At 33.0% G+C, this 12,946-nt stretch overlaps 1 protein-coding gene across 1 annotated transcript in view; it reads right to left on the reverse strand.

The window, feature by feature from the left end:
- Positions 1 to 12,946, reverse strand: part of LIPJ (lipase family member J) — a 33,811-nt gene that overhangs the window by 16,634 nt on the left and 4,231 nt on the right. The window lies entirely within an intron of this gene.

Genomic DNA, 12,946 nt, shown 5'->3' on the forward strand with positions numbered 1-12,946 from the left:
GAAACAAAAATAAAATGAGAACATTTAATTCGATTTTGCATTTATTTTTAATGCAAAAGCAAACCCAGCATTATGTAAACTGGCAACAAAAACTACAAAAAACACTGAAGAGCACTTTGTTGATACTAATAATTTTGAGTTGCTTTTCAAGTCACTTTCCCATATGCTACTCTAAATACATTCACAATAATATCCACAGAGTTAGTTAGTGGTAGTTTCCCACTACCAGTCAGTCAGTTTTTAAAAAATTAGAATTAAGACATGATTCTAACTCCCTTAAAATCCTAAAATAGATTCCTGTTCTCCTGACTGGTAGTTACTGTAATCACAGTAATGAGTAGTAAATATGCAGTCTATGAATGGTGCAAAGCAGTTCAAATAGAGAAACAACTGTCTTATAATTATTGCTAGGTTTTGAAGATTTCTCCCTATGGAAAACATGAGCAAGTGCTCAATTTTTTCCCTAAACCATATGATACAAAGTATAACACTGAAGATGGGCTGAGATTAATTAAAAATATATATTGTAAACTCAAGGAAAACCACTGAAAAACTTTTAGGAAGTATAAATAATAAGTTAATAATGGAGATAAAATGGAATAATAATAAATGCTCAATTAGACCTCGAGAAGTCAAAAAGATTTTTTAAAAAAGAAACAAAGAACAAATAAACATGGTAGTAACATGGTAGATTTTAATTAACAATATAATAATCACTTTATATGTGAATGGTCTATACTGGTTAAACACAGAGATTGTCAGATTGGATTAGGAAAGCAAGACTCCACTCTGTGATGTCTACAAGAAATATACGTTAAATGCAGATACATAGATAGGTTAAAGAGCAAAAGTATAGAGCGAGATATACCAAAAGAAAGTTGGACTAACTATGTTGATTTCAAACAAAGTAGACTTGAAATAAGAAAATAGATAAAAAGCAAGATTACATAATGATAGGAGTCAGTTCTCCAAGAAGACATAACAATCCTAAATGTGTATGCACCTAACAACAGACCCTTAAATATATGTGAGACAAAACTGATAGACTAAAAGGAGAAATAGACAAATTTACAATTATATTTGGAGAATTCAACTCCTTTTCAGTAATTGATAGAATGAGTAGAGAGAAAATCAGAAAGAATATAGATAACCTGAACAAAACATATCAACCAACTTGACTTAGTTGATGTTTATAAGACATTCTACACAACCATAGCACAATACACATTCTTCTCAACCATACAAGAAACATTCATAAAGATTCTGGCCTATAGAAAAGACTTAAATTTAAAAGAATAAAATTCATACAAAATTCTTGGGCCATAACAAAATTAAACTAGCAATCAATAATAAAAGGTATCTAGAAAGTATCCAAATACTTGGAAATTAAACAACACATTTCTAAATAACCCATATGTTAAAGAAGAGTGACATTCAAAAATATTTTGAACTAACTGAAAATGAAAATACAACATATCAAAATTTGTGGGATGCACCTAAGCAGTACTTAGCAGGAAATTTATAGCAGTAACTGCTTATGTGAGAAAATAAGAAAGGTAAGAAAAATCAGTAATTGAAGTTTTACCTTAAAGAAACTAGAGAAAAAAAAAGCAAATTAAACTTAAAGCAAATAGAAGGAAAGAAATAATAAAGATTAGAAGGAAATCAAAGAAAATGAAAGAAAGACAAATAGAGGAAATCAATGAACCAAAAGCTGATTCTTTAAAATGGTCAACAAAATTAATAAACTTTTAGCCAGGATGACCAAGAAAAAAAAAAAAGGAAAGCATAAAATGCCAATAACAGGAATGAAAAAAAGAAAAAAAACCCTTGCTACTGATCCCACAGATATTAAAATTATCATAAGAGAATACTTAAAACAACTCTATGTCCATAAACTCGAAAACTTAAACAAAATACAAAAATTCCTTAAAAAGAGAAACTACCAAAACTCACATAAGAAAAAATAACCTGAATATTCCTGTATCTATTTTCTAAATTAAATGTATAGTATAAAACATTCTGAAAAAGAAAACTCCAATCTCAGATAGTTTCACTGCCAAATTTCACCAAATGTTAAAGAAAACATAATACCAATTCTGCACAATCTCTTCCAGAAAATAGAAGAGAAGGGTATCCTTCCCAATTAATTTTATAAGGTCACATTATGAAAGACGAAAACTACAGACCAATTTCCCCCCATAAATATAGATGCCAAAATTCTCACCAAAATATTAGCAAAATAAATCCAGCAATATATTAAAAAAAATACATCTCAATTTAATGGAGTTCATCCCAGGAACAAAAGACTGATTCAACATTCAAACATCAATTCATGTAATTTACCATATTAACAGGCTAAATAAGAAAAACTACATCATCTCAAAAGATGCAAAAAACTGTTTGACTAAATTAATCATTTATTCATAAAGTTTCTCAACAAACTATAAATAGAAAGAAACTTCCTTAACCTAATAGAGGCCATTTATGAAAAATTCACAGCTCATATGATACTCGGTGAGAGACTGAATTCTTTCTCCATAAGACTGGGAGGAAGAAAATGATGTCTTTTCTCTCCACTCCTATTCAACATTGTAATGGAAGTCCTAGCCAGTGCAATTCAGCAAGAAAAAAAATTAAAGGCATACCTGATCATTTATGTAGAAAACCCCAAAAAATCTATGTATATTTTAAAAATCTCCTACAACTAGTAAGTGAGTCTATAAAAGATTTAAGATAAAAGATAAATATAGAAGAGTCAGTAATGAATGCTTGGAATTTGAAATTTTAAAAATTGTAATTACAATAGCACTTTCCTCTCCCTCATAACTGAGTACTTAGATATAAATCTAATAGCTCAATTAAAAGAGATTGTCAGATTGAATAAGAAGAAATTCGCTTTAAATATAGAGGTACAAATACAATAAAACTAAAAAGGTGGAAAATAATATAACATGCTAATACTAATCAAAAGAAAGCTATATTAATATCAGACAGTATAGATTTTAAAGGAAAATATAACCAGGGATAAATAGTACAATTTCATAATGAAAAAGGGATCAATTCAGCAAGAGTTTATCTAAATGTTTATATACCTAAGAAGAGAGACTCAAGATACAAAAACCAAAAACTGATAGAGCTGCAAGGAGAAATACATAAATCCAGATTTACAGTTGGAGATATTAATTTATAATTGATAGAGTACAATACACAGAAAATCAGTAAGGATATAGAAGACCTGAACAACACAATCCTTATCAAAATCCCAGGCATTTTCAGAGAAATTAAGTTGTTTCTAAATAGTGTATGGAAATGGTGAGAACCTAAAAGAGTCAAAATAATTTTGAAAAAGAACATAATTGGAATCCTTACACTACCTAAATTCAAGACTTATAATAAAACTAAAGTAATTAGACAGTCTGGTACTGGTGTCAATAAGATAGATAAATGGATGCGAACAGAGTTTAGAATAGATCTACATTTACATGGTCAATTAATTCTCAACAAAGATGCAAAGGCAATTCAGTTGAAAACAAATGATGCTGAAACAAATGGATATTCATATGTAAAAGTATAAACTTTGATCAATACCTAACAGCAAATACAAAAATTAACTTAGAAAGGACCATAGACCTAATTGTAAAACCTAATAACCGTACAAAATTTCTAGAAGAAGATGTTAAGAGAAAAATCTTCGTTACCTTGAGTTAAGCTAACATTTCTTAGAACACAGAAAGTAGAAACCATACGAGTAAAAAAATTGATAAATTAAGAACACCTGCATTTTGAAAGATGCTGATAACAGAATGAATAGACATCACAGACAGAAAGAAAGTATTTGCTAGTCACACATTTTACTTGTATCAAAAATATATAATGGACTCTGTAAATTCAATAATAAGAAAACAAACTACCCATTTTTTAAATGGGCAGAAGATTGAGCAGACACTTCACAAAAGAAGATATATCAATGGCAAATGGAAACATGAAAAAATGGTCAACATCAAACATCACCGGAGAAATTAAAATTAAAACCATACTGAAATGCCATCACACACTTATTAGAATGGCTAAAATTAAAAAGATTGATCATATTCAGTGATGCTGAGGATGGGGAGCAACTGGAATCCTCAAATGCTTCTGTTTGAATGTAAAATGGTAAAACCATTTTGGGAAACAGTTTGACTTGACTGTTTCTTTCAAAGTTGAACATACATTTACCATATAACCAGACTATTCCACTCCTAAGTATTTATGCAAGATAAATGAAAGCCAATATTCATATAAATACTTGTAAAAATGCTCATAACAGCTTTATTTTTCATAGTAAAAAACTAGAAAGAACCCAAATGTCCATCGGGGGTGAATAAATATATTGTGATATATCCATATAAAGAAATACCATTCATCAGTAAAAAGAAATGGACTGACACATGCAGCAATGTGAATTTCAAAATAATCATGCCAAATAAAATCAGACAATAAAAAGAATACAAATTATGCCAGAAAATACCAGAAAATGAAATACTAGACAATAAAAATTAATTTATAGTGATGGAAAGCAGAACACTGTATGAGGATGGGGAGGATGGGAAGGATGGGAAGAGGTAGGAGTGAAGAATTACATAGAAACCTGAGGGAATGTTTTGGGATGATGAATACATTCATTACCTTGATGGTGATCACAGACCACATATATGTCAAAACATATATCATACATCATAGGTATATACATATATGTCAAAACTTATCAAACTAATGTGTTTAATGTGTGTAGCTTACCATATGTCAATCTTACATCAATGCAGCTGTTTAAAAAAAAGGAGGTGAAATAAAGACACAATCAGGTAAATAAAAAGAGAATTCATTACAGACTGATACGCACAACTCAAAATACTAAACGAAGTTCTCTAGATTGATAAAAAATGATACCAGATGGAAATTCTGATCTATAGGAAGGAATAAAGAACACTGGAAATGGTAAATATGTGGGTAAATACAAAAGACTACCTTTATTTTTCTTTATTTCATTAATTTAAAAAAATGGACCATGTAATACAAAAATTATAATGTATTTTGGAGTTTATTATGTATGTCATGTAAAATATATGACAATAGTAAAAGGTCAGGTGTGGGGGAAATGGAACTAGTAGTATTGCAAGGCGCTAATATGTGAATTAATACAATATTAACTCTAAGTACACTGTATAATGTTAAGGATGACTATCAAAATTATTTAATCAATCACTCTGGAATAAATATAATAGGTATTGGTAAGAATCTAATACAGAAATTAAAATATAATATTAAACAATATGTGTAACAAAGAAGGCAGAAAAGGATAAACAAAAGAACAAAATAGTAGGAAAAACAAATAGCAAAATGGTAAACTAATTCAATCTATATCAATAAATAATTATTAATTTTTAATTAAAAGGTAGAGATTCTAAGCTTATTTAAAGAAGCAAAATCCAATTACATTAAAGAGTACTAGCAGGGAGAAAGAGGGAAATTTCATGAAGAAAAAGAGGGTCCATTCATTGAAAGACAATATGCTTGTGCCTAATATAGGGTTTAAAAATACAGGAAGCAAAACTGATAGAATCAAAGGAGAAATAGATAAATCTATAACCATAGTTGGAAATTTTAACACATCTATCTCAATAAGTGAGAGAACATGTAGTCAGATAATCAGTATGGACATAGAAAGCCTGAGTAAGATGAGCAAAAACCTTGATCAAATTAACTTTTACAGACTATCTGAAGAATATTCATTTTTTTCAAGTGCACAGGAATAGTTAACTAAAAAAGTCCATATGTTGGTCATGAAATAAGTATTAATAAATTTCAAAAATATTGAAATATTTCAGAGTATGTTCTTAGACTATAACAGAATTAAACTGAAATTGAGTAACAATAAAATATGTAGAAATAGTATTTTTTCGACCATAATTGTATGAAATTAGAAATCAACTACAGAAAGGAAAACAGGAAAAGAACAAACATGTGGAGACCAAACAACATGCTATTTAAAAAAAATGAAATCAAAGAGGAAATCAGAAAATACCTCAAGACAAGTGAAAATGGAAACATAATTTTCCAAAATCTATGGGATGTAGCAAAAGCAGGTCTAAGAGGGAAGTTCATAGCAATACAGGCTTCCTCAAGAAACAAGAAAAATCTCATATGAACAACTTAACCAATCACCTAGAAGAATGTGAAAAAGAAGAGCAAACAAATCCCAAAGTAAGTAGAAGGGAGGAAATAATAAAGGTCAGAGAGGAAATAAGTTGTGGTTACCAGGGGGGATGGGGGGGGTACTAGGAGTTTGGGATTGACATATACACACTGCTATGTATGGGATGGGTAAGCAATGGGGACCTGCTGTATAGCACAGGGAACTATAATCAGTGTCTTGTAACAACCTATAATGGAAAAGAATCTGAAAAAGAATACATATATGTGTGTGTGTGTGTGTAACTGAATCACTTTGCTGTACACTTGAAACTAACACAATGTTGTGGATTAACTATACTTCAATAAAAAATAAAATTAAATTAAAAAATAAAATAGCTCCATGGGGCTATTCATTGTGATTTTATGCCATCTAAATACTGTTAGATATGCCATCAATGATTATCCAAGTTATCAATAAAATAAATAAGGACAGACAGTGCTGTGCATCATACTAATAGATATCCTTTGCTGACTGGCATTATATTTTATATTATTACAATAATAGTATATCATAAAAAAACTCTCTGAGAAAGGATATTTAATATAGATATCACCCAACTGAATTACCATTCAGCCTATCTTACTTTAAGTATTATCCTCAAAAGGCTTGGATAATTTCTAGGCAAACAGTTAGTGAACTCTCAGTCTCTGAGATTCTAGTTGCCAAGGATACTGTACTGAACGTGACAATGTTTCTGCCCTCTTGGTGCTTAATTTGTAGTGAGAGAAAAACACTAAATAAACAAATAGTTAAACAAGTAAAAAAGCAAGATAACTTCTAAGGGTGATTAAGTGATATTAAGAAAATAACAGGTTAATGAAAAAGAGAGTCACTGGGTGGCTGTTTTAGGTGTTTTAAGTGGTCGGGAAAGGCCTCTTTTAGTTAACTTTTTAGCTGGACTTGAATGATCAGGAGGAACCAGCCTTACAGAGCTCAGGAATAGGAAAGAAGTGAAGGGAAAAGGTCAAGGTGACTAGGAAGAATAAATATAAGTACATTTATCCCAGCTATTTTGAAATCTTACTTTCTCTAGGTCATCTAGTCATTCTCACCTCTCCCAGAAAGGTACACTAGTGCCAGTAGCCAACCATGAACGCACAGCCCTATAGTTATAGCTCTGAACTAATATAACCCATTCTGGAGGTTGGGGGTGGGAGTGCAGTGGGGGCTATATCAATCCCTAAAGATTAAGGTAATGAGAAATCAGAAGCCACCATTGCTACTTCTACTAAATGGTCATAACAATCCCAAATGTGGATAACTTTCTAATGAGGATATTGTTGATCATAGGGGAAAAGAAAAAGAGAGTGAAGAATTAATGCAAATTCACAACTACTGGAAACACAAGTCAAAACAGTATGCTTTATACTCAAGAACAACATAAACAAAGGTTTCCCACTTCCACAGATAAGTGGAAAATCTGAGGATATATTCAGGGAACATAAAATAACTGAATTTAGTTATAGCACAAGACATACAAAGATTACCAAGATAAGATATAACCATAGACTGTGGAACTATGACTGAATACTTTTTATATCAAGTAGTTGAACTTTATTCTGTACGAAACTGAGAGTTACTAAAAGTCGTCTGAGGATGGTACTGACCAATCTAGAAGCTTGGTGAAGAACAAAGACTAGGAGCAGGGAGACCAATTAGAAAGCTATTGTAATAATTCAGTTAAGAATTAATGATTGTTTGAATTTAAGTAATGGATTAATCTGTTGGTGATTACCTTTCAAAATGCTCCATGTCCACAGTTGACAAGAATGCAGTAAAACAGGCACTGTAGTATGTTGCTGGTGGAAGTGAAATTTGGACTTTTCTGGTGTACAAAGGGGTGGGATTGGATTTAAGAGACAAAAGAGAAGAGGTAAAAAAAAGACCAGAGGACTGATAGATATCAAGGATGAGAAAAGAGAATAGATATCAAGCTATTGAAGATGACTATGAGGTTTCAGGCCTGATTTAGCAAGGTGATCAGACTATTAACAGAAATGAGGTAACAGGAGGAGATGATGGAAAAGAGCAGAACAAACTCCACAGACCAAGAGGACCTGCACTGACCTCCTTGAGATTCTGCTTAACCTTGGAGAAACTCATTTGAACTTAGTGTCTATATTTACATATGTAAAATGGTGGTGGCAGAGGGCGGTTGAAACAGATTACCTCAAAAATTCTTTCCAGCTAGATAATTATGAGAATTTAGAATGTGGTTGTAAATGCTTTTAATTTCAGAGAAGTCTCTTAAATTAGATTATAAGCAATTTTAAGGCAGGGACTTACTAGCTTATTCTGTCTAGCATATTAGCTTTTCTTTGTTTCTAACTAACAAAAAAATAAATAAATGGTTATAAATATATGGTCTTTATAAAACATTTTAAATTAATAGAAAAATATAAGTACATCCACTTCCTCTCACATTTCTCTAATACTGCACATATAATTGTATTACTCTGTTTATGAAAATCTGGAATTTTACTTGTTTTGTAAACTGTTTTTCAGCATTATAGAATGAGTAGTTTCCTATACATATTTATATATTCAAAATAATGTTTTTAGTAGGTTTATATAGACATATGGATATAATCAATCCTCTATTGATTGTATACATTAATGTTTTTAATAACATTGAGGTAAAAACATTTTTACATAAATCTTAATGCTTATCTGTACATTATTTCCCCAAGATAATTGTCTAGAGCTGAAATGTCTTGTTTAAAGGGAATAGTTTTGAGGCTTTTGGTATATTATCAAGCTGGACTCCAGATAAATTGTCCATTACACTTCCACAATAATACATTAAAGTGTGTGTTTTGTTACGATCTTGCCAAATGTAGGCATTTTAAAAAGCAATTCCAAACAAATGAAAAATGGCATCTCAGATTAATTTGTATTTGAATATAGAAAACTTAAATGTTCTAAAATATTTATTGGACTTTTTTATTTCTTTCTACTCAAGACTTCTATTCAATCTGAGAACATTTTCCTTTTGGATTTTGTCATTTAAGTATGTCTATAAGAGGTGGGGCAAGAACAAGATGGCAGAGTAGGAGGACACGGGACTCACCTCCCCCAATGTAAACATCAAAAATACATCTACATGTGGAGCAATTCTCACTGAAAACTAATTGGAGACTAGCAGAAAGACTCTTGTACAACCAAGGCTATAAGAAAGATCCTCACAGAATGGGGTAGGAAGGAAAGAGAAGTGATCAGGTTGGGACCTGTGCCCCTGGGAGGAGACTCAGAAGAGGAGGGGATTACATGGGCAGAGATCTTCCCTGGGGAACAAGAGGTTCAAACCACATATTGGGCACGTCAGCCCTGGGGTCCAACGTTGGAAGACGAGCCCCCTTGGCTGGTTGGAGAGCTGGTGAGACTAACAGGAGGACTGTAGGAAGCCTGGACTCTGCTCATGATGAGGGTGCACACACTTGCTTACTCCTGAAACAGGTCTAGAGGGTGAATTGAAATTACATGGAATGCTGGCCGGTTTCCCATGACCACCCTGGAGTGCACCTCAGCCTGAGCCAAGCACCTGCTCTGGCCCCACTTGCTTCACAGTGCAGCTTCACATGGGGCTGAGAGCTGCAGCAGCCGAAGGGACTGCTAAGTTGTGAGGGACAAAGGCATCTCAGACCCAGAGTGGCATCTGAGCAGAGTGGGGGCAGTCATTAATGGCACTTAGGGAGGCAGCGCATCAGAAGTGGTCCTGGGCTCTGACTATGGCCAGTGCCCCCACAGCCCATGCCCAGAACCAAAATGAACATCCACACCAGCCCCTCTTGCTGTAGCACTGTTCTCCTCTGGGGTAAGTGTGCTGGTGCAGGGAGCGGGGAGAGCACATATTTAAAGGGTATCAAGCCAGTTCAGACCCAACCCACAGGGCTTCTTCTGAATCAACATGGGACTCAACCCTGCCCCCAGTAGGGTAGTGCTGGCCACTGAGCAGAGAAGAAGCCTCAGCTCACACCTGGCTCCAGCCCTAGTGCCTTCATCTCTAGCCCCACCTCCTAGCAAGGTGATAGCTGCCAGCATACCCTGGGGAAAGATATGACTCATGCTCATTCAGACCTAGATTTCCCACTAATGCCACCGGGCACACACAGACTGTATAGGGATGCTCCCACACAAGGACAACATTTCAAGACTGCTATAGGTAACTACATCACCTAAATTCACAGAGACAGAGAAAGTTAAGCAAAATGAGAAGACAGAGAATTTGTTTCAATTGAGAGAACAAGAGAAAACTCCTAAAAAACAACCAATTAAACAGAAGTAAGTAATTTATCAGACAAAGACTTCAAAGTATTAATAAGAATGTTAACTGAATAAGGGAAATGTTAACTGAATGTTAACTTAATGTTAATGTTAACTGAATGTTAATGTTAACTGAATGTTAACTGAATTAGGGAAAAGAATAGATGAACACAGTGAGAATTTTAACAAGAAACTAGAAAATGTAAAAAAGAATCAGTCAGAAATGAAGAATAAAATAACTGAAATGAAAAACACACTAGAAGGAATTAAGAGTAGACAAGGTGATACAGATGAATGCATAAATGATCTGGAAGACAGAATAATGGAAATCACCAAATCAGAACAGCAGAAAGAAACACAAATTTTAAAAAATGAGAACAGTTTAAGGGACCTCTGAAACAACATCAAGCATACCAACATTATACTGCATCATAGGGGTCCCAGAAGGAGGAGAGAGAAAGAAAGGGTCAAAAATGTATTTAATGAAATTATGGATGAAAACTTCTCAAACCTGAAGAAAACAGATACCCAGGTACAGGAAGCACAGAGGGTCCCAACCATGATGAACCCAAACAGACCTACACCAAGACATATCATAATTAAAATGGAAAAAGTTAAAGATAAAGAGAGAATTCTACAGGCAGAAAGAAAATAAGAAAGAGTCATATGCAAGGGAACCCCCATAAGACTATCAGCTGATTTTTCTGCAGAAACTTTGCATGCCAGAAGGGAGTAGCATGACATATTCAAAGTGCTGAAAGGGAAAAAGCTACAACCTAAGATACTCTATCCAGCAAGATTATCACTTAGAATAGAAGGAGAGGTAAAAAACTGCTCAGATAAGCAAAAACTAAGAGTTCATCAATACTAAACCTATTCTAAAAGAAATGTTAAAGGGTCTTCTCTGTGAGGAAAAGAAAAGGCTATAAGTAGAAGTATCTACAGGAAAGGAAAATTCTAGTAGGAAAGGCAAATATATAGTAAGGGCTGAGGATCAATCACTTAAATAAGCTAGTCTGAAGATTAAAAGACAAAAAATTATAAAATCAACTATAAATAAATAATCAGTATAGGGATAAACATGAAGCTGTAAAATATATCAAAACACAGAATGTGGTGGAGGCAAATAAGAAATGTAGATCTTTTGGAGTGTTTGAATTTAATGTTTGAACTTAAATGACTACCAGTTTAAAACAAGTAGATATAGTTATAGGTCACCATATATGGACTGAACGATAAGCACAAATCAAAAATGTATAATAGATGCACAAAAACTAAAGAGAAAGGAACACAAGCATACCACTAAAGAAAATCATCAAAGCACAAGGGAATAAACTTAAATAAGAGAAATTAACTGAGAAGAACTACAAAAATAACCAGAAAACAAGTAACAAAATGGCAATAAGTACACACCTATCAATAATTACTTTGAATGTCAATGGACAAATACTCCAATCAAAAGACACAGGGCAACTGATTGGATAAGAAGACCCATCTTCATACTGCTTACAAGAGACTCACTTCAGAGCTAAGGACACACACAGACTGAAAGTGAGGTGATGGAAAAGGATATTTCATGCAAATGGAAATGACAAGAAAGCAGGAGTAGCAATACTCATATCAGACAAAATAGACTTTAAAACAAAGTTTATAATAAAAGACAAATAAGGGTATTATATAATGATAAAGGGATCAATACAAGAAGAAAACATAATGCTCGTTAACATACATGCACCCAAAACAGGAGCACATAAATATATAAAGCAAATAGTAACAGACATAAAGAAATCAACAGAAACACAATAATAGTGGTGGACTTTAACATCCCACTGATATCAACAGACAGATCATTCAGACAGAAAATCAATAATACAACAGTGTACTTAAATGACACAACAGCCCAATTGGATATAACTGATATCTATAGGACATTACATGCAAAACCAGCAGAATACACATTCTTTTCAAGTGTACACGGAACGTTCCTCAGGACAGATCAAATACTAGGCCATAAAACAAGGCTCAACAAATTTAAGAGGACAAAAATTAAATCAAGCACTTTTTCTGATCGCAATGGTATGAAACTAGAAATCAATTACAGGAAGAAAAATGGAAAAACACAAATATGTGGAGACTAAATAACATGCTACTAAAAAACCAATGAGTCAAGGAATAAATGAAAGAGGAAGTCAGAAAATACCTTAAGACAAATGAAAATGGAAACACAACTTTCCAAAATCTATGGGATGCACCAAAAGCAGTTCTAAGAAGGAAGTTCACAGCCATACAGGCCTACCTCAAGAAAGAAGAAAAATCTCAAACAAACAACCTACCATGTAAGGAATTTGAAAAAGAAGAATGAACAAAGCCCAAAGTCAGAAGAAGGAAGGACATAATAAAGATCAGAGAGAAAATAAATAAAACAGAGACAAAAAAACCCCCCAA

The sequence above is a fragment of the Balaenoptera musculus genome, chromosome 16 (assembly GCF_009873245.2).
Source record: "Balaenoptera musculus isolate JJ_BM4_2016_0621 chromosome 16, mBalMus1.pri.v3, whole genome shotgun sequence".
Taxonomy (NCBI): domain Eukaryota; kingdom Metazoa; phylum Chordata; class Mammalia; order Artiodactyla; family Balaenopteridae; genus Balaenoptera; species Balaenoptera musculus.